This window comes from Oryctolagus cuniculus, chromosome 6 (genome assembly GCF_051225735.1).
Source record: "Oryctolagus cuniculus isolate XC-2025 breed Fujian yellow rabbit chromosome 6, ASM5122573v1, whole genome shotgun sequence".
Classification (NCBI taxonomy): Eukaryota; Metazoa; Chordata; class Mammalia; order Lagomorpha; family Leporidae; genus Oryctolagus; species Oryctolagus cuniculus.
The window spans coordinates 114,068,680-114,087,557 of record NC_142872.1 but is presented as its reverse complement, the minus strand read 5'-3'; the positions used below and the strand labels follow the sequence as shown (position 1 = coordinate 114,087,557).

Here is an 18,878-nt window from a genome sequence, read left to right as displayed (position 1 = left end):
GTAGAATACAATTTAAAATTTTGCAAAGCAATGTTTAAGTGCAATTTAAATTCCTGCAATTCTATTAGATTTCATTAAATTTCTTCTGTTTTGCTGTTATACAGTAAAATACTTGTTTCTCAGATGTCACATCAAAATACTATTCAACCTAATTTTTATTTCAAATTAATTTTTGGAACTTTGTAAACCATCTTCAAATGGGCATGGAAAGTGTTATGAGAAAGCTCTGCATGAGTTTCAATTATTTTTGCGCCAAAATAAACTTATCTTTAATTACATATTCCATGAAATTCTTAGAGTCTCTTCACATATTTCTTTTTTATGTTTGGCAGATACAATAGATCCCTCTTATCTGCGGTGGATACATTCCAAAACTCCTAGTGGATGCCTGAAAGCATGTACAATTTTGAGCCCTATCCTGTGTTTCTCTGTTTACATACCTACATAATGTTGGTAAAGTTAAATTTATAAAGTAGTCACAGTAAGAGTTTAACAATAGCTAGTAATAAAAAAGTAGTTATAAAAATATACTGTAAGAAATTATGTGAATGTTGGTGCTCTCTCAAAATACTGTATTGTGCTCTATGCCCTTCTTATTTTGTGTGATGATGTGAGCTAATACCGTGCGTAAATGATAAGATGAAGTGAGGTTGATGACATAGGCACTACGACATAGCCTTAGGGGACTGTTGACTTGATCATCTGCTTCAGGTGATCCTAAATCATTGAACCATGATGATGTGGAACAGGTTGTATATGGAGGGAATTGTTAGACGAAAGGATGATTCATGTCCCAGGATGAACAGAGCAAGACAGTGCATGATTTTATCATGTTTCTCACAGCAGTGTACAATATACAACTTACGTACAGGGGTCAGCATTGTGGTGTGACAGGTTAATCCACCACTTATGACACCAGCATCCAGATCTGTGCTGTTCCAAATGCAGCTCCTTCACTTTTTTTTAAACTTTTATTTAATAAATATAAATTTTGAAAGTACAACTTTTTGATTATAGTGGCTTTTTCCCCCATAACCTCCCTCCCACCTGTAGCCATCCTATCTCCCACTCCCTCTCCCATCCCATTCTTCATCAAGATTCATTTTCAATTATCTTTATATATCAAACCAGCTCCTTGGGATTGTGCCTAGGAAGGCAGGAGAAGGTCACCCAAGTGCCTGGGCCCCTGCCAGCAATGTGGAGAGCTAGGATGGAGTTCCTGGCTGCTGGTTTCAGTCTGGCCCAGCCCAGGTCCTTGTGGCCATTTGGGGAACCAACCAGCACATGGAAGATCTCTCTCTCTCTGCCTCCCTCTCTCTCTGTTGCTCTGCCTAACAATAAAGGAAGGAAGGAAGGGAGGGAGGGAGGGAGGGAGGGAGGGAGGAGTAAGAGAAAGAAAAAATGTTTAAAAATAAATAATAAAACATATGAATAACATGTTAATTTCTGGAATTTTCCATTTCATATTTTCAGACCAAAACTGACCAGTGGTATTAAAACTTCTGAAAGCAAAACTGCAAATAGAAGAAGCTACTGAAAGACTATTGGAGTAAGAATTCAGAAAGGAAGTAAACAGAATGTATTTGCTGGTCAAACCAGAAAGTATATGCCATAATGAAAATATTTCTATTAAGTGTGGTGATGGAGAAATCAGTGGGAGAGCTGTAATTATCCATTAAGATAATGAGCAGTGTAGAAGAAGGGCTAGAACAGTACACTGGGAAAAACTGCAGCTCTCAGAGTCATGAAAACCGGAAGATTTTACAAACTACACCGAAGAATTCAGACATGGAGGGCTGCTTTAATAAACCTCAGAGGCTGGTTAATTTCACTTTTGTGTTGTTTACTACAAATTTTGATAGCTGAAATATTTTTATCATTTACCAATAGGCCTTTTGCATTTTTTGTTTAGGAATATTGATGATTTTAGCCATGTATCAGGTGCTCTAAGATGATTTTTATCTTCCTAAGAAAAATAAGTTGATCCCAAAGGAGAATAAAATTGCTTATCTTTTATTAAGTGGCTCCAAAATGAAGTTAATGATATTTTAATATTTCAGTGTGTATGACCTTTATTTAAGGATATGAAAATTTTGGAACTTAGTTTTCTTTTTCCTTTTAAACTTATGTATTTACTTGAAAGATGAAGTGACAGAGAGTAAGGGGGAGAGAGAGAGAGAGATGGAAAGAGATCCCATTCTCTGATTCACTGTACAAATGCCCACAACAGCCAGTGCTCAGCCAGGCCAAAGCCAGGAGTCAGGAACTCCATTCGGGTCTCGCTTGTGTGTGGCAGGGATTCACGTATGTGCGCTATCATGGGTAGGCTCCCAGGTGCATTAGCAGAAGGAGTAGCCAGGCCTCAGATCTGCACTCCGATACATGAGGCAGATGTCCCAAGGGGCAGCTTAACCCACTGTGTGACAATTCCTGCTCCTGGATCTTAATTTTATTTGCGCTTTAATAGAAGAGATATTTAGAATATTAAGTCGCTGGAATTGAATCTAAGCAAAATACCTATGCCCAATCTAGTTATATGAGTGGTTAAAAAATTGTAAGATAAGTTCTATGATACAGTTTTATAAGGAGTTTTTAGAGTTTCTGTTAGTGAGCTATTAAGTCTTTTTTTTTTTTTTAATTTTTTTTGACAGGCAGAGTGGACAGTGAGAGAGAGAGACAGAGAGAAAGGTCTTCCTTTGCCGTTGGTTCACCCTCCAATGGCCGCTGCGGTTGGCGCGCTGCGGCCGGCGCACCGCGCCGATCCGATGGCAGGAGCCAGGAGCCAGGTGCTTTTCCTGGTCTCCCATGGGGTGCAGGGCCAAGCACCTGGGCCATCCTCCACTGCACTCCCTGGCCACAGCAGAGAGCTGGCCTGGAAGAGGGGCAACCGGGACAGAATCCGGTGCCCCGACCGGGACTAGAACCCGGTGTGCCGGCGCCGCAAGGCGGAGGATTAGCCTAGTGAGCCGCGGCGCCGGCCATGAGCTATTAAGTCTTAATGTTTTCTGGAACTTGCTTCATAGCAAAGTGTGAGGCAGAATAGGAGCATTTCAGTCAATGAGACTGGAATTAAGGTATTAAGATGTGGTACAGCTTAAAAGTAGGATAGGCATTCCATTTGGCTAGAACATAGTTTGAATGGTGGGGAAACAATAGAAGTCACTGATAAAAAGGAAGGAAAGATGACTCCAAAATGAATGTTCATTTACAGATCTCTACATTTAATGTTCTCAAGTAGCGCTAAAATAAAGGAAGTAAAGATATCCGGGGGCATCATACAAAATATTTGTTGGAAAGCAGACAAAAACTTAAAAGATAAAATGTTAATTTCCTACCCAGGTCCTCCTTGCCAAGGATATCAGAGACATGCCTAATTAGGCAGTTTCACCTTTTTCCCAGACCTCTCGCTCTCCTTTCTCATATACAGTCTACCCTGACACTCTGTCCTGTATGATCAGTACCCTTAGGGTGTTTTCATGCCTCTGAAAACCACCATCTGGAGAAGGTTTTGCTAGAGAGAGAGAGGGAAAAACTCCCTCAAGAATGGCTTAACTAGCCAAGAAGAAAGACTTTCTCCAATTTCAGTCAAAAAAACTTGGATTCTCTAACTGGTGACTGTAAGTAAAAGGATCCTGCAAGCGTAGTGATGGAGAAGTGAGGAAGGTACCCTTGGAGTCAGAAAGGTAGGGATTCTCTTTACAGATCAGAGGCATCATGGGCTGCCATTGTGGTGCAGTAGGTTTGCCCACTGCTGGGATCCCATATGAGTGCCGGTTCAAGTCCTGGCTGCTTTCCTTTAAATCCAACTCAGGTGCCTCTTATGGCTGGGGAAGGTCTCCACTCCTCTTCTCTTGCACCATTACTCTGCTTCTGTTCACGCATTCATGAGACCTTTGATGGAAATAGAAGCCTGAGACAAAGGCAGTGAAAGTCCTAGGCAGGTACTCAGCAGACCCCCGAAATGCTTAAAAAAAATCTGAATCTATTACGTTCATTCTTGCCTCTCTGGCTTCACATTTTGAGTTTTTCCTTAAATCTCCATGTGTCCTTATCAAATGCCATTCTTTCCATCCTCCCACCACCAGGCATTCAAATAACATTTTAAACCTCTGTGTTCTTACTTATGGTTTGGTCTTATCTGCTTTTCTAATTGGTTGTCTTTTATTGCCTGTCTGGTGAATTGTGGAACCTTGATCCTCTCCAGTCAGCTAATTTAAAGAGTTGTGTTGGTCATAGGCTTTTTTAAATAGGATTTTTATGAGAAATAAGCATTTATTCTTAAATTCATAACATGCAGTTATAGATTAAATTTGATTACAGCATTCCTTTAACTCTTAAATATTAGTCATAGTAATATAAACTGTATTATGAATGAGAAACACAGTAAAAATATAAAAGCCCTACAACAAAATTCTCCTAAAAAAACAGCTGTTTTTCCCTGTGCCCACACTGAGCAAGTACTTCTGGAAATATAGTGATGATGCATGAACATGAGACTGCTGACCTCAGAGATGTGGAATAGAAGTGCTAGAGGAAATGGAAGCCATTAAAACTTATTACAGGACTCTCAGAATAGAAGCTCTCCAATGAAGAGAAGAGTGCCTGTGGGAATCTTTGCTTTGATGGGGAACTTAGCATTTGCCACTTCTGTCTCCTTCTACAGTTCGAAAAAATACTTTACATCTCCATATGTTTATTCTTTCCTGATACCCTCTTGGATCATTCCAAATCAAAACTGGACTTGCTAATTCATTCTTTACCCTAAGTAACTCTGTTATTCAGTCAAAAACATGAGTTACAGCTCATAGTGGGTACAGCTGCCATTGGAGTGCTGGCATCAGATATGGGTGCTGGTTCATGTCCCAGCTGCTCCACATCTGATCCAGTTCCCTGTGAATGGCCTGGCAAAAGCGGTGGAAAATAGCTCATGTGCTTGGAGCCCTGCACCCACATGGGAGGCCTGCAAGAAGCTCGTGGCTCCTGGTTTCAGCTTGACCTGGCACTGGCCATTGCAGCCATTGGGATTGAACCAGTGAGTGGAAGCTCTCTCTCTTTCTCTCCCTCTCACTCTCTCTGTAACTCTGACTTTCAAATAAACAAACCAATGTAAAAAGGAGTTTATGATTTTTATAATATTTTGCTTATCCACATCTCCAGTAGTTTGTTATATCTTCTTGTGCTTGTTCAGAGTTCTAAATTCCTTAACTCTCTAGTGATATTTCATATACTTTTTAAAAAATACATGCTCTCCTTTATTCATTAATTTTGTATCACATGGTATAGATAATTTAGGACATTGTTTTTCTTTTATTGAGGTTTTTTTGGAGGTGAGTAGAGTCTCCATAGATTATCTGCTAATGAAGCCCCCTCCTCAGTTTTGCCTCCCAGTTTCTCAGGTGTGTGTGTTATGGAGGGTGCTTTAACATGGGTAATGTTGCAATCCAGGGAAATGTAAAAAAAAAAAAAAATATTTGCCTTAACATCTCTCCAGTGTACCCCTGGCCCACTTAGTCAGGAGTGGGGCTAAACATCACTACTTTTCAAAATTGCTTTGATGATGTCCATGTACTTCCATGTTTGAGAGCTTCAGAGGTCTAATCATAGCTGAGGGAGAAAGCAAAGGAAATGCCTAGAACAGGCAGGCACTCCATATGGCCTTTCAATTCTGTGATTTTATTATTGTGGGTGGGAGTGATGGGGTGATTGAAAAGGTCAGCACTAAGCTATGTGGGGAATAGGAAAAGCTGAAGGCTATGTAGCCTGCCCTCCGTCCATGCCCCGGGACCAGCCTTTTCTCTTGATTGCCCCTCTTGGAATTGTCTCAGTTATTTACCACCTTTGTGATCAGTCCTCCTCTGCTTTATCTCTATCCTAGATTGGCATGAAAATATTCCTGTTAGAAATACAGGTGTTAATTCTCCAGTCTAGTAACCTCTTTCTCTGTGAATTCTGTAGATCATTAGCTTTCCCTAAGAAAAAGATGGACAGTGCATTGGAACAGCCACTACCATACAAGAGCAGGCTTGTATACAGCAAATGTCTCCATGAAGGCTGTCACTTCCTTATAGCACCTGGGTGCCCTGTCTCGTGTTTCTGAAAACTTATATTCTGACTAACCATTTGTATCATTTCAAGAGTTACAAAATTCTCCAAATGACAAGATCAAAGTGATTGACAATGGAAAATATTGCTGTGGAGAATACATGCTTGAGTTATTCTAACATGATTTTGTTGGAAATCTTTTAAAAAGTTGTTAACTGGCTGGCGCCGTGGCTTACTGGGCTAATCCTCCACCTGCGGCGCCAGTACTACGGGTTCTAGTCCTGGTTGGGGCGCCGGTTCTGTCCCGGTTGCTTCTCTTCCAGTCCAGCTCTCTGCTGTGGCCCGGGAGTGCAGTGGAGGATGGCCCGAGTGCTTGGGCCCTGCACCCCATGGGAGACCAGGAGGAAGCACCTGGCTCCTGGCTTCAGATTGGCACAGCCCGCTGTCCGCAGCTTGCCGGCCGTAGCCTTCATTTGGGGGACAAACTAATGGAAGGAAGACCTTTCTCTCTGTCTCTCTCTCTCCTAAAAAAAAAAAAAAGGTTGTTACTTTATTCCTACATTTTAAAATACTGCCTTCTGTGTATATTTTAAACATGTTGTGATTTGGTATGTTAAATGAATGATTCCATTATGCCCTTGCATATCTTGATGCTGTTTACTATTTTCATTCTTCATTGGTTGGTTATAATTATTTCTCATGGCTTTCAGAAGATTTGTTTGCTGTGAATCATTTTTCTGTCTTGTAAGAGTTCAATTAAAGGGATATTAATTCTATTTAGAATCACATGATAGAGAATAAATATACCGAGAATGAGACTTGATTTAATGAATAAAAATTAATGCATTTTTGTTTTATACAATTGATTTAATTAATTAATGTTATATTTTTAAATTGTATATATTTATAGTATATTATATGATTTGTTAATGTACAATGGACTATTGTCCAATCAGAGTAAGCATATTTATACCTCAAATATTTAATATTTATTTATGTTGAAAGCATCTAAAATTCTGTCTTCTAAGAATTTTTTAGAGAAATATACAGCATATTAACATTATTTGTAGATGCCCTACTGTGTGGTGGAAACCCAGAATTTATTTCTGTCTAGCTGTAACCCATACCCATTGATCAATCTTGCCCATCCCTTGCACCTCCCCAGCCTCTGGTAACCACCATTATACTCTCAACTTCTATGAAATCCACTTTTTTATGCTTCATGGATGAGTGACATCATGTGATACTAGACTTTCTGTGCTTTGCATATATCATTCAGCCAAATGACCATCAGATCCATCTGTGTTGTTGCAAATGACAATATTTTATCCTTTTATTACTGAGCAGGATTCCTCTGTATGCACCACATTTTATTTATCCATTCCTCAGGTGATGGACATTTAGATTGTTTCCATTTCCTTCCTATTGTTCATAATGCTACAGTAACATGAATGTGGATGTCTCTTAAGCAGATTTTATTTCTTTTGCATATATATATATATATATTCAGAAGTGGGATTGCTGGATTGTATGGGAGTTCAGTTTCTAGGTTTTTGGCAATGATTTGTACAATGGGTATAATAATTTACATTCACACCAGCAACATATAAGGATTACTTTCTCTCCATATCCTCATCAAAACTTGTTATTTTTGTCTTCTTGAAATAACCAGTCTAACTGGAGTGAGGTGATATCTCTTTTCAATTTGATTTGTATTGCCATGATGATTAGGGATGTTTGTTCATGTGCTCATCAGCCACTATATGTCATCTGTTGAGAGATCTGCTTAGTTCTGTCCATTTTTAAGTGGATTGTTTGTTGTTTTATTGAGTTGTTTGAGTTCCTTAAATAATCTGTATGATTTTTAAAAGATTTTATTTATTTATTTGAGAACCAGAGTTACAGACAGAGAGGAAGAGACAGAGAGAAAGGTCTTCCATCTGCTGGCCCACTCCCCAAGTGGCCACAACAGCTGGAGCTGATCCAATCCGAAGCTAGGTGCCAGGAGTTTCCTCTGGGTCTCCCACACAGGGGCAGGGGCCCAAGGACTTGGGCCATCTTCCACTGCTTTCCCAGGCCTCAGCAGAGCTTTGGATCAGAAGAGGAGCAATTGGAACTAGAACCGGTGCCTGTATGGGATGCTGGCACCCCAGGCAGACGCTTTACCCACTACGCCACAGCGCTAGTCCCTATTCTGTATTTTAACATCTTATCAGATGAGTAATTTGAAAATATTTTCTTCAATTCTGTAGGTTGTTTCTCCATGCCATTAACTGTTTTGTTTGCTATGCAGAAACCCTTTAGTTTAATGAAATCTCTCATTTATCTGTTTTTGCTTTTTCTTCCTGTGCCTCTGTGTTCTGATCCAGAAACTCCTTGCCTGTTCCAGTGCCATATAGAAGTTTCTCTATATTTTATTCAATTAGTTTCAAAGTTTAATCCTAACATTAAGGATTTTAATCCACTTTGATTTGATTTTTGCACTTGGTGAGAGAGAGACATCTAGTTTCATTCTTCTGCATGTAGATAACCAATTATCCTAACACCATTTTTGAAAAGAATTATTTGAGTTATTCTAACATAATTTAGGGGGATCTTTTTTAAAAGGCTGGTAAAACATTTCCTATTGTATTAAACATTGCCTTTTGTATATATTTAAATGTTTTATGAAGATGTAAGATAGTCATAGTGGATATAATTGATTGTGTCCTGAATGACCCCCATTATGCCTTTGCAGTTTTTGAGCTGTTTGATATTTTTGTTTTTCATTAGTTGGTTATGATTATTTCCTGTGGCCTTCAGAAGAACTGTTTCCTCTGACTCTTATTCTGTAGTAGTTTTTTTTTTTTTTTTTAAAGAGGATTTTCATTCTATTAAAGTCACATGATACAGAGTAAATACACTCACAGTAAGACTTAATTTGATGAATGATATGGAAAGCTAATTTTTTTAAATCCAGTTTTGACTTCTGGGAAACAGTGTTTGGCATATTCTTATTTTGACTTATGTCTAGATAGTTAAATTTAACTGGACATTAAGCATCACTGGTTAAGAGTGGGCATTCTCCTTGAATAGTTTCATGTCTCTTGATAGGATCTTTTCCTCAAACAATGATACACTTAAATTCATCAATTCATTTGTGACCACATGAGCATGTGTTTGTTTATGTCTTTAGAATTTGGAATACATTACTAATTATTTAATATACTATTCTGGATCCCTCTGTCATTAGCATTCTATTTTATATTCCATTATATATTGAAGTAAAGCTGGAGAGGGTGTATTATCATTCAGAAGATTTCTATGTGAATTGTCTTTTTGCATAGATGATATACTATTTTCATTTCCTTGAACTTAATAGTTAATATGACATTACTTCACAGTCACTCTTAAAAGTGCCCAGTCTGGACATTTTTCTCTTCCTTCCACATATCACACAGAGAAAATCATATAACCTGTTCTTTAAATGTGCTGTACTGGATGTTTCTTGGTGCATGTAACTGATTTGAAATAACTAAATTAGTTGATGGATTCAATTTTCTAGACACTATGAGTGGTTAAGAAAGAAAAATACTTAGTCTATATTTTGAGAAGTCATCTGTATAAATAATATTAAATTAGGACATGAAAATAAAGTTATGAATATATTCATCAAATCAAAAATAAACATCCTTATAATTTCCTCACTTTTTAAATCCACTGCTCCACTTCACTGAAATAAAGCAGAAACACTTCACATTTTGCTTGATTAACATAGATATTGCGATGCTGTCATAGTGTTTCCTGTGATGTTCGGCTTTCACAGGAAAACTTACTCATGTTATGAAATGTGATTTTTTTATAATAATACCTTCTGAGAAGATAATGTCCATGAGGAAAATGAAAAGTACCATTAAATTTAAAAAATACTCAGTGAAAATGGCCAGCTTACCTTCCAATTCTTTAACATTTTTGGAAAGTCAGTCATAAACACTACTTTAATCAGTATGAGAATAGATTGCTTTGTACAAGTGCCTATCCAAAAGATTCTTTAAAAATGTAATCTGATACAGAAATGATATAGAATTCCTTTACTTCATATATATTGTCAGACTCAGGGGTTAGTAGAACAGAAATAGTTATGAATAGTAATGTAGTGATACATGCCCCATGAATTTTTCATATTTCCTTGAGTTATACAAACCTGAAAATATTAATTATTATAAAGAAGATATAAGTATCTCAAAGTGAGTCACCTTTTACGTAAATTTTACACTTAAATTGTTACTATCATTTGAAGTGTTACTCAAGATTAATATTTAAAAAACTGATTGTGATTGTTTATAAGTTTGATAATTAACCTCCTAAAGACATATAATATAGGTGATGGTTGTTGTGGGCTTTTATTTTTGCACAGGAAAGGTAGGTTAAGTTTTGTCTCTCTTGCTACCTTAGAGTAGTTCATTGAAATCCAATGCAATGTGTGCTTTTTTTTTTTTTTTTTTTTTTTTTTTTTTTGGACAGGCAGAGTGGACAGAGAGAGAGAGAGACAGAGAGAAAGGTCTTCCTTTGCCATTGGTTCACCCTCCAATGGCCGCCGCGGCCGGCGCGCTGCGGCCGGTGCACCGCGCTGATCCGATGGCAGGAGCCAGGAGCCAGGTGCTTTTCCTGGTCTCCCATGGGGTGCAGGGCCCAAGCACCTGGGCCATCCTCCACTGCACTCCCTGGCCACAGCAGAGAGCTGGCCTGGAAGAGGGGCAACCGGGACAGAATCCGGCGCCCCGACCGGAACTAGAACCCGGTGTGCCGGCGCCGCTAGGTGGAGGATTAGCCTAGTGAGCTGCGGCGCCGGCAATGTGTGCTTTTTTTTTATAAAAATTTATTGTTTTACCCTAAAAACCCTTCTCCAGTTAAATTCAACCTATAAGAGATTGTAATCTTTTGAGTATGTTGAAAAAATCAAATTTTTACAATGTGCCAATTTTATTAAAGGATTTTTTCCATGTAGTAGAAACTTTTTCATATGTATTTCTCCATATAATGACTGCCATTGTTTTGATCAATGTGGCATGAACTTCCAGGTATATTTTCAGTTTTTCACAAAGTCATTAGCCTTACAGAACAATCTGCTTCTTTTTCCAGAGGTGTTGGGCTATAGCAAAATAATGTAAACTAGCTGGTTCGTAAATAAAAGCAATTCAATTCATAAAGTACTGGAGGCTTTGAGGTCCAAAATTAAAGCCTGGCAGAACCAGAGGCAAGGGACGGCCCTCTTCCTGTTTTATATTCAGTATCTTTATGTTCTGACGTGATAGAAGGAGTAAGGGATATTTTGGATCTCTTTTAGAAGGGCAATGGTATCGTTAATGGGGATTCCACCCTTCTGACTAGTAACCCTCCCAGAGTCCACGGAACACATCACACTGGTAATTAATTCTCATCCTGTGAGCCTATGGGGAGAATGAAAACATGATCATAGCAGCTGGTTCATGTATTGTATCTGTGTATCTGAGTAGCTTTTCCACTGCCAGTGTTCTCCTCCTCATTATTTGAGTATGACTTCAAATGGAGCGGCCTCATCTTTTTGGCCTTTCTTTACCTTTATTTTAGCAATCTCTCACTAAGATTGAATTTGAGAACTTTAACCCAGCCTGCATTTTCTTCTTGTACCCTGTAACGGCCTGAGCTATTTTCTCGCCTCTGACTTTTAAAGAAATAGATGTGTTAACAGAACATTTGTTTTTCTCTCATATATCTCTCGGCAGAGAAAGTGAACTTGAAATCATACATTTTTATGAAGTCTTGCATAAAGTACCGTGAATGATTTCATGGAGATAGATTTATTATATTTATTTGAATTGTATGTTTTGTTTGTTACCTGCTTTCCATGGGCTTCAGGAATGCCCATGGTTTTCCTACAAAGTCACACCTTGATATTGTCCCACTCCATTAACTGTCCATTCCCCTGTGACTGCTAGATGCCATCAGACGCCGCTGCTACTGAATGCCTGGAATTTGCAGGCATTTGGGGCTGTCGTGTGCCAGAAACACCAACCTGCCTGAATCCTTGCTGTTATCGTTTTGGTCATCTCAGGCTCGTGCCGCTCCTTTTCCGTCTCATACCGAGGCGGCCCCTGTGTATTCACCCTGTTCAGGGAAATCGGATGCTATTTTAGCTTTGTTTTCTTCCTTTGAAGCCATTCCCGCGGTACAGTGTTTCTCTTCGCCCTTACACAGGGGACTTCCTTGGAACACTAGCTCAGCTGTCAAAATACTACAACACGGTTGATTTCTATGCCTGTCAGAGAGTGCATTCATATAACTGCCGAACTCGAGTGTCTTATATTTTATGAACTCCCAAGACCGTTTACATATGACATTCAGAATCCTTAGAATCTTCATCGAGATGAACAGCTTATGTAGTGTCCGTGCCCAAGTAAGAAGGACCTTGTGTGTTAAAACTATGATATGGAAACATAGGTTAGATCATCATTTAACCTGGAGAATTTCAGTGCTAATACCTCTGTATTGAGAGTCAGACATGTTAAGCATAGTTGGAAAGAGAAAAAAAATCTTCAAGTCTGAGAGAGAAGAAAAGTCACATAAAATATACAGTAAAAATAAGAGAAAGAGTTTTCATTAAAGCCTTAGGGCAGGAGACAAATAGCACCAGTCTGAGCCTTAATGGACCCTGTACTCACTGTGCTCCAGTTTTTGTACATTGGTACACAAAGAAGAAAATGAGCTAAGGACAAACATTTGCCTTGAGGTTTATTCTCAGCCCAAGGAGGATAAATCTGTATGTATTAGGGAGTTGTCTGAGTAATACCTACTGAGACTAGGATGAACAATAGCTGAGTAATTACACACATGTGTTCAGAATCTTTGTGATGTAATATTGTTTATGTGTGTGAAAGCCACAAGGTGGAGAGCAGTATTATAGAAGGGTTAAGAGCCAAGATTCTGAGCCTTTCTGCTTATGTTCAAACCCTAAGTTTGCTGTTTCCCAGGTGTGTGACTTTAAGCAAGTTACTCTACTTCTCCCTATCTTGTTTTACTCATATTATGTATAGGTAGGCCAAATTAATTAGTGAATATAAGTACTTACATGGATGCTTGGTACTTAAAAAATGCCTGATGTGTGATAGCTTCCAAAATCGTTGTTACAGACACTGAAATGCATATTAAAAATAAATGCATGGTATGTCACAAGGGAAATTGGACCTATTTTTGCCCCTTGACCTTATATTTTTCATCTTCAGATAAATTTCAAAACCTCACCCTAAGATATTGATGGAGCTTTTTAAATCCTGGTCCATTAAAGCTTTTCAATCACATTTGATACCTGCAAGTAATACAATGTATTTTTGTAAATTCACAAAATAATACTGAGATCTGACATTTTTATGTTTCCCAATTATGAAAGTACTTGAACTAGATAGGGCAGATTACTGCACAGAAAAAAAAAATGTGTCTGCTGAGGAGTTTGCCAGTCTGCTTGCGATTTGATAGAATACAGTCAAAGTATCATCTGTGACTGCAGCAGAAATCGTGTGTAGCTCTGAGCAAAGGAGCTATCAGCCTAATTGGTAAGATTCTTTACTGAGACTTGTCAATGGGTAAATTGAAAAAAAAAAAAAAACAAAAACTTATGTTTTCCCTTTAATAAAATCTATTCTAGTAAATAATTTAGCTTTTTAAAGTATTAAGTTGTAGCTGTCTTTTGCCTTTCCACTTCCCTGTTGGTTAATGCTTTGACTCAAAAGAATTGCTGCAAGAGTGAAATTCTAGCAATCTAAGCAGTACATTATCTTGAACAGGCAGCCCAAGGACTGTTACCTAGAAAGCAGTTCATTATTCATCTCTTTTGAGCGGTTGCCCAAATGAAACAATGGCATCACATATTCTATTAACATGCAGCTCAAAAGAGCCCTGCTTTCTAAACAACTCAGAGCTGAACTGAAGGATTTGGGCCTTCTTCCAACTATTAACGTTGAAAAAAAACTTGCCTACATCAGCAGAAAGCCAGTATTTAAATGCAATTCCATAATAAATTTGAGTATTCTTGCCTTAAATATAGCTTTTTAAGCATCTACTCCCTCATTGCGTCTTCCTCCAGTGCCTGCAGCAGAATTTTCTTGGTAAATTCATGCTGACTAGAAATAAACTTAGAAGGACATATGTGAAATGTTAAATAATTTTAGTCACAGAAATGGTCAGGGCTGCTGTCACCTGTAATTGCAAGTGAAGTATTGGAGGCAGTGGGGGGAGAACCAGGCGTTGACCTTTTCCTCGTGTTACGGCGCTGATGAGTCTCAGCGTTCAGCTGTCTTCAGGTTCACTCACGTGGGGGCAGTATGAGCAGAATGCACTGACTGCCCTTCCAAATCACGCTAAACAGGTAATGAGGGGCTTCAAAAAGTTCATGGAAAATGTACATGATCAGGGGCTGGTGGTGGTGTAGCAGGTAAAGCTACTGCCTGCAGTGCCAGCATCCCTAATGGGCGCCAGTTCTAGTCCCAGCTGCTCCATTTCCGATCCAGCTTTCTGAGGCCCCCTCATATATGCTGACTTTTCTTTGTCTTTTTCTTTCATTGACACAGAGCTGTGAGGATTATCTTCTATCTGTTAACTAACCAAGAAGGCTAAGGGCCAGCATTTTCCAGTCATAGTATTTAAATTGTGACCACAGTATGCTGTTATTATTGAGATTCACATTGTCCAAGAATAGAGCTCTACATTTTAAAATCTCAGGATACTGTTTGACTTTAGAATGAACTCAAACCATCAGTTTCAGCATTCATGTGGCATTCAAATGGAGGGCTCACTATGCCTAGATGGAAATTACATAGACAACTCAATAACAGTGCATGTCTGTGGTACTGGCCCCTCTACAGTTTATGCAAGCTTGGTTTCAAGTCTTCTGACCATTCTGTTGGACCACAGTTCTTTGTATTGCACAAAGAAAACATGCTTAACCTTACTGCAAAGTATCATTTGGCTTAAAATATCTCCCCTCCGCTGTCATGCTTGTCTGGAATTATCTTGGAAGAATAAGGTTGATAAGGCCTAACCCTTTGACAGATGATCTAGAAAGTTTGTCTACAACTTTTGCTACAGAGTGAAAGATGCAAATGCTAGGATAAAAAAGAAACAAAATGATGAATATAGATTTTGTGTGCTTAAATGCTCTTACCTACAGCCATGAACTCTTCCTTTCATCATTAAAGATGGGGGGAAAATGAACAAAACCTGTTTTGTTATCTCACTTCAAGATCTTTATATGAGTTGGTTCCATATCTTTCTTTTAAGTAAATCATATTTGTTTATTTTCATTTTATTTGAAATCCTGAGAGGGACTGATTGATTGATTGATTGATTCTAGCCTCTGGTTCATTTCCTAAATGCCTACAATAGCTGGGGTTGGGTGAGGCCGAAGTAGGAACCTGGAACTCACTTCTGGTCTTCCACACAGATGGCAAGAACTGATATACAGAAGCTACACATTAACAGGTAACTGAAATCAAAAGTGAAGCTGCAACATGGACTCGGGCACTTGAATTTGGGATACAGGCATCTCAAGAGACATCTTAGCCACTGCACCAAATGCCCACTGCACCATAGGTTTCTTTTTTATTTTCTACATGAACACTAAAAAATTGCAGATGTTGCTCCATTATGTACATAAATCTCATGTGTTCTCTTTTGCTTCTTTCAAGTTGAAAGGTTTGCATATTTTCAGTTGTTTAGCAAAATTTAGATTGCTTCTTCAGTTCTTAAGATTAAGGCTACATCAAAAACAGGTATTCACAAATGCTATATTTGAGATACTTACCTATAATTAGGTAAATAATATTGCCCTTGCTATCTTCATATACATTTTGACTAAAATATCACTTAGTAATCACTTTCTTCTGAACATTGTTTCTTTGAGATACAATATACACTAAAATGAAGCATGACTGTGACTATTGTTAATTGTTTATAAACATTTGTTCTCCTGAAAAGTACGTTGCATTATACCTACAGATTGATATTTTTTGATACATCTTGCATAGTTCACAATTTTCCTACATGTGAAATGCAAATTTTTTCTAGTTGTGTTTAATAGATTTTGATGTTTTGAAGGAGATATGTGGCTCTTTGAAATGCCATTGAAAAGGAGTGTTGTGTACATGCCAAGTGAAAACCCTGTTTAGGCCTGATGTTGTGATCATTAACCTGGATAAGAATCCTAAATTCATGAGTTCCTCCGGGACTTGAGTTTACATTTTCTATTAGAAAATATAATTAGGAAATATATTTTTGGCATAGTTCTTTTAAAATCGTATTTTCAGTGAAAAAATTAACCGCTCAGAATACAAGAAGTAAAATTAGGTATCATCAGTAGTTTTATGAGCATATAAATACAGCAAGAAAAGACGGATTTTTCCCTTGGCATGTTTCTCCCAGGTCATGATAACTCCATAACTCCAGGAAAATTATTTTCCTACATAGTGAAGTACCTTTCTCTGCTGCCATGATGTGTCCCCAGAATTCTTACCTTCTCCCTTGTCAAGTATTATTCAGACACATGAATAATTTCTGCAGTGGTCAAATACTTACATTAATAAATGTTTATTTCAGATGTTATATACCAGTAATTAAATCCACTTTCATGCAGGCAAATGTGTTTATCACTTGTGTGATGTAGAATAGTAACCAAAGTAGATATTTGATAAGAATGTGTGAACAGATGACTGACTAACAGAGTGAATGAATGCTTAGGACTGACTCATGCTAAACTCTGGCTCTGCTGCCTAGAGGTGTGATGGTGTTTTTCCTGTGCTAAAGCCACTCATGTTTTTCCCTATGCCAATTTAAGGGGTTTCTTACTGTACCCACCTACAATGGATGGCTAGACAATTTATAAATTGCTCCTTCATTTAAAAAAATCTTGCTGGTAACGTTTTTATTCAATCTTGCAAAATAGTTTTTCTTCATATAAGTATTTAATTGAACTTTTTCACACATTTAAAATCAATCTTATAATTAACTTGATGCTATAAACTTTTTTTCTTATTAAGGATTTTAAATGGTTTCACATTTTTCATAACAGAATCAAGTTGCAGAGCGAATGAGTCTTCCCCTAATCTACTTTGATTTTGTAAGGCTTTAAACAAATCTCTGGTTAACTTTTGTATTCATGAATAATGTATTTGTTAGCACCTGTAGTCTGTCATTATACCAAGGCCGAGAAATACACAGTGTTACACAGCCTTGTCTCAAAGCAATGAGAGTCTGGTAGGGGAGACCATAACCACAGTTGGTGAGTTAAGTGCTCTAACAGAGCACAGTGGGAGCAGGTAGGAGGGAAAAACAAATATAGAGCAGGGAAATAATAAAGCTGCTCTCCATGAGTCGATCAGCTTAAGCTGATTTTTTTTTTTTTTTTTTGGAGACAACTTTATATTACCTAGGAACCTGGCTGGCAGATGTTCAAGAAGAGGAATGAAAATACATGAAATGTGAGGAAGTAAAAAATACATTAACAGAGCATGCATATATGTCAGTACATGTATTTGTCATAAACACTGGAATGTACAGCAGATAATTTTATGGTAGAGAAGGGTGAGTGGAGAGCTCAGTAACAAATCCACAGATTAATGATCTTTTTTTTGTTGTTGTTGTTACAAAAACGACAAGAATATACAATGAGAAAAAACAGTCTCTACAATAAGTGGCCCTAGGAAAACTGGATAATAACATGCAGAATAATGAAATTAAACTGTTACCACTTATGTTTAAAAAACAAACCTGAAAGCATATTGAAGACTCAAATGCATGACCTGAAACTATACAAGTAAAAGGAAACATACAGGAAAATCCCATGACATTGGTCTAAATGGTGGCTTTTTGGCGGTATGACCCTCAAAACCCAAGCAACTGAAGTAAAAATAGACCAGTAGAATTATGTCAAACTAAGATGTTTCTTTACAATAAAGTAGCTATCGACAGAGTGAAGAGACAACAGATGAAGTGGGAGAAAATATTTTCAAGCCTTACATCTGAAAAGGGATTGATTTCCATAGTATATAACCAACTCAAGGGATTTACACAACTCGATAGCAAGAAAATAAATTTCCAACTTAAATGATTCTTTTTTTTTTTCTTTTGACAGGCAGAATTAGTGAGAGAGAGACAGAGAAGAAGGTCTTCCTTCCGTTGGTTCACCCCCCAAATGGCTGCTAAGGCCGGCGCGCTGCGCCAATCCAAAGCCAGGATCCAGGTGCTTCCTCCTGGTCTCCCATGTAGTGCAGCCCCAAGCACCTGGACCATCCTCCACTGCCTTCCCGGGCCACAGCAGAGAGCTGGACTGGAAGAGGAGCAATGGGGACAGAACTGGCGCCCCAAACGGTGCTCCCTCCCTGTCTCTGTCTCCCTCCATCTCTGCCTCTCAAATAATTTTTATTTATTTATTTTTTACAATGAAGGCAATCCTGTCATAGGCAACAACATGGGTCAACCTAGAGAAGGTTATGCTAAGTGAAATAAGACAGGCATGGAAAGGCACATTTCGATAGATCGGACTTACATGTGTAGTGCAGAACTACTGAATTCAGAAGAATCGGAGGGTGAAGGGTGAAAAAGGTTAAGAGGATTAGAGAGCTGTTGGTCTGAATAACTTGTTCAGAAGGAATCTCTCTGAGAGATCTATGCTACAAAATGGTGATTATTTTATAACTTTATATTGTGTTCTTGAAAATTGATAAAATACTAGATTTTAAGGGTTCTTATGACTTTAGTAGAAGTATGTGAGATAATGCATATGTTAAATAGCTTGGTTTTTTTTTTTTTGTTTTTTGTTTTTTTTTTTT

General features: G+C 38.1%; 1 protein-coding gene across 2 annotated transcripts in view; it reads left to right on the top strand.

Annotated features, from left to right (window-relative positions):
* Nucleotides 1-18,878, top strand: part of MMP16 (matrix metallopeptidase 16) — a 297,823-nt gene that overhangs the window by 79,744 nt on the left and 199,201 nt on the right. The gene's annotated exons all lie outside the window — the stretch shown is intronic.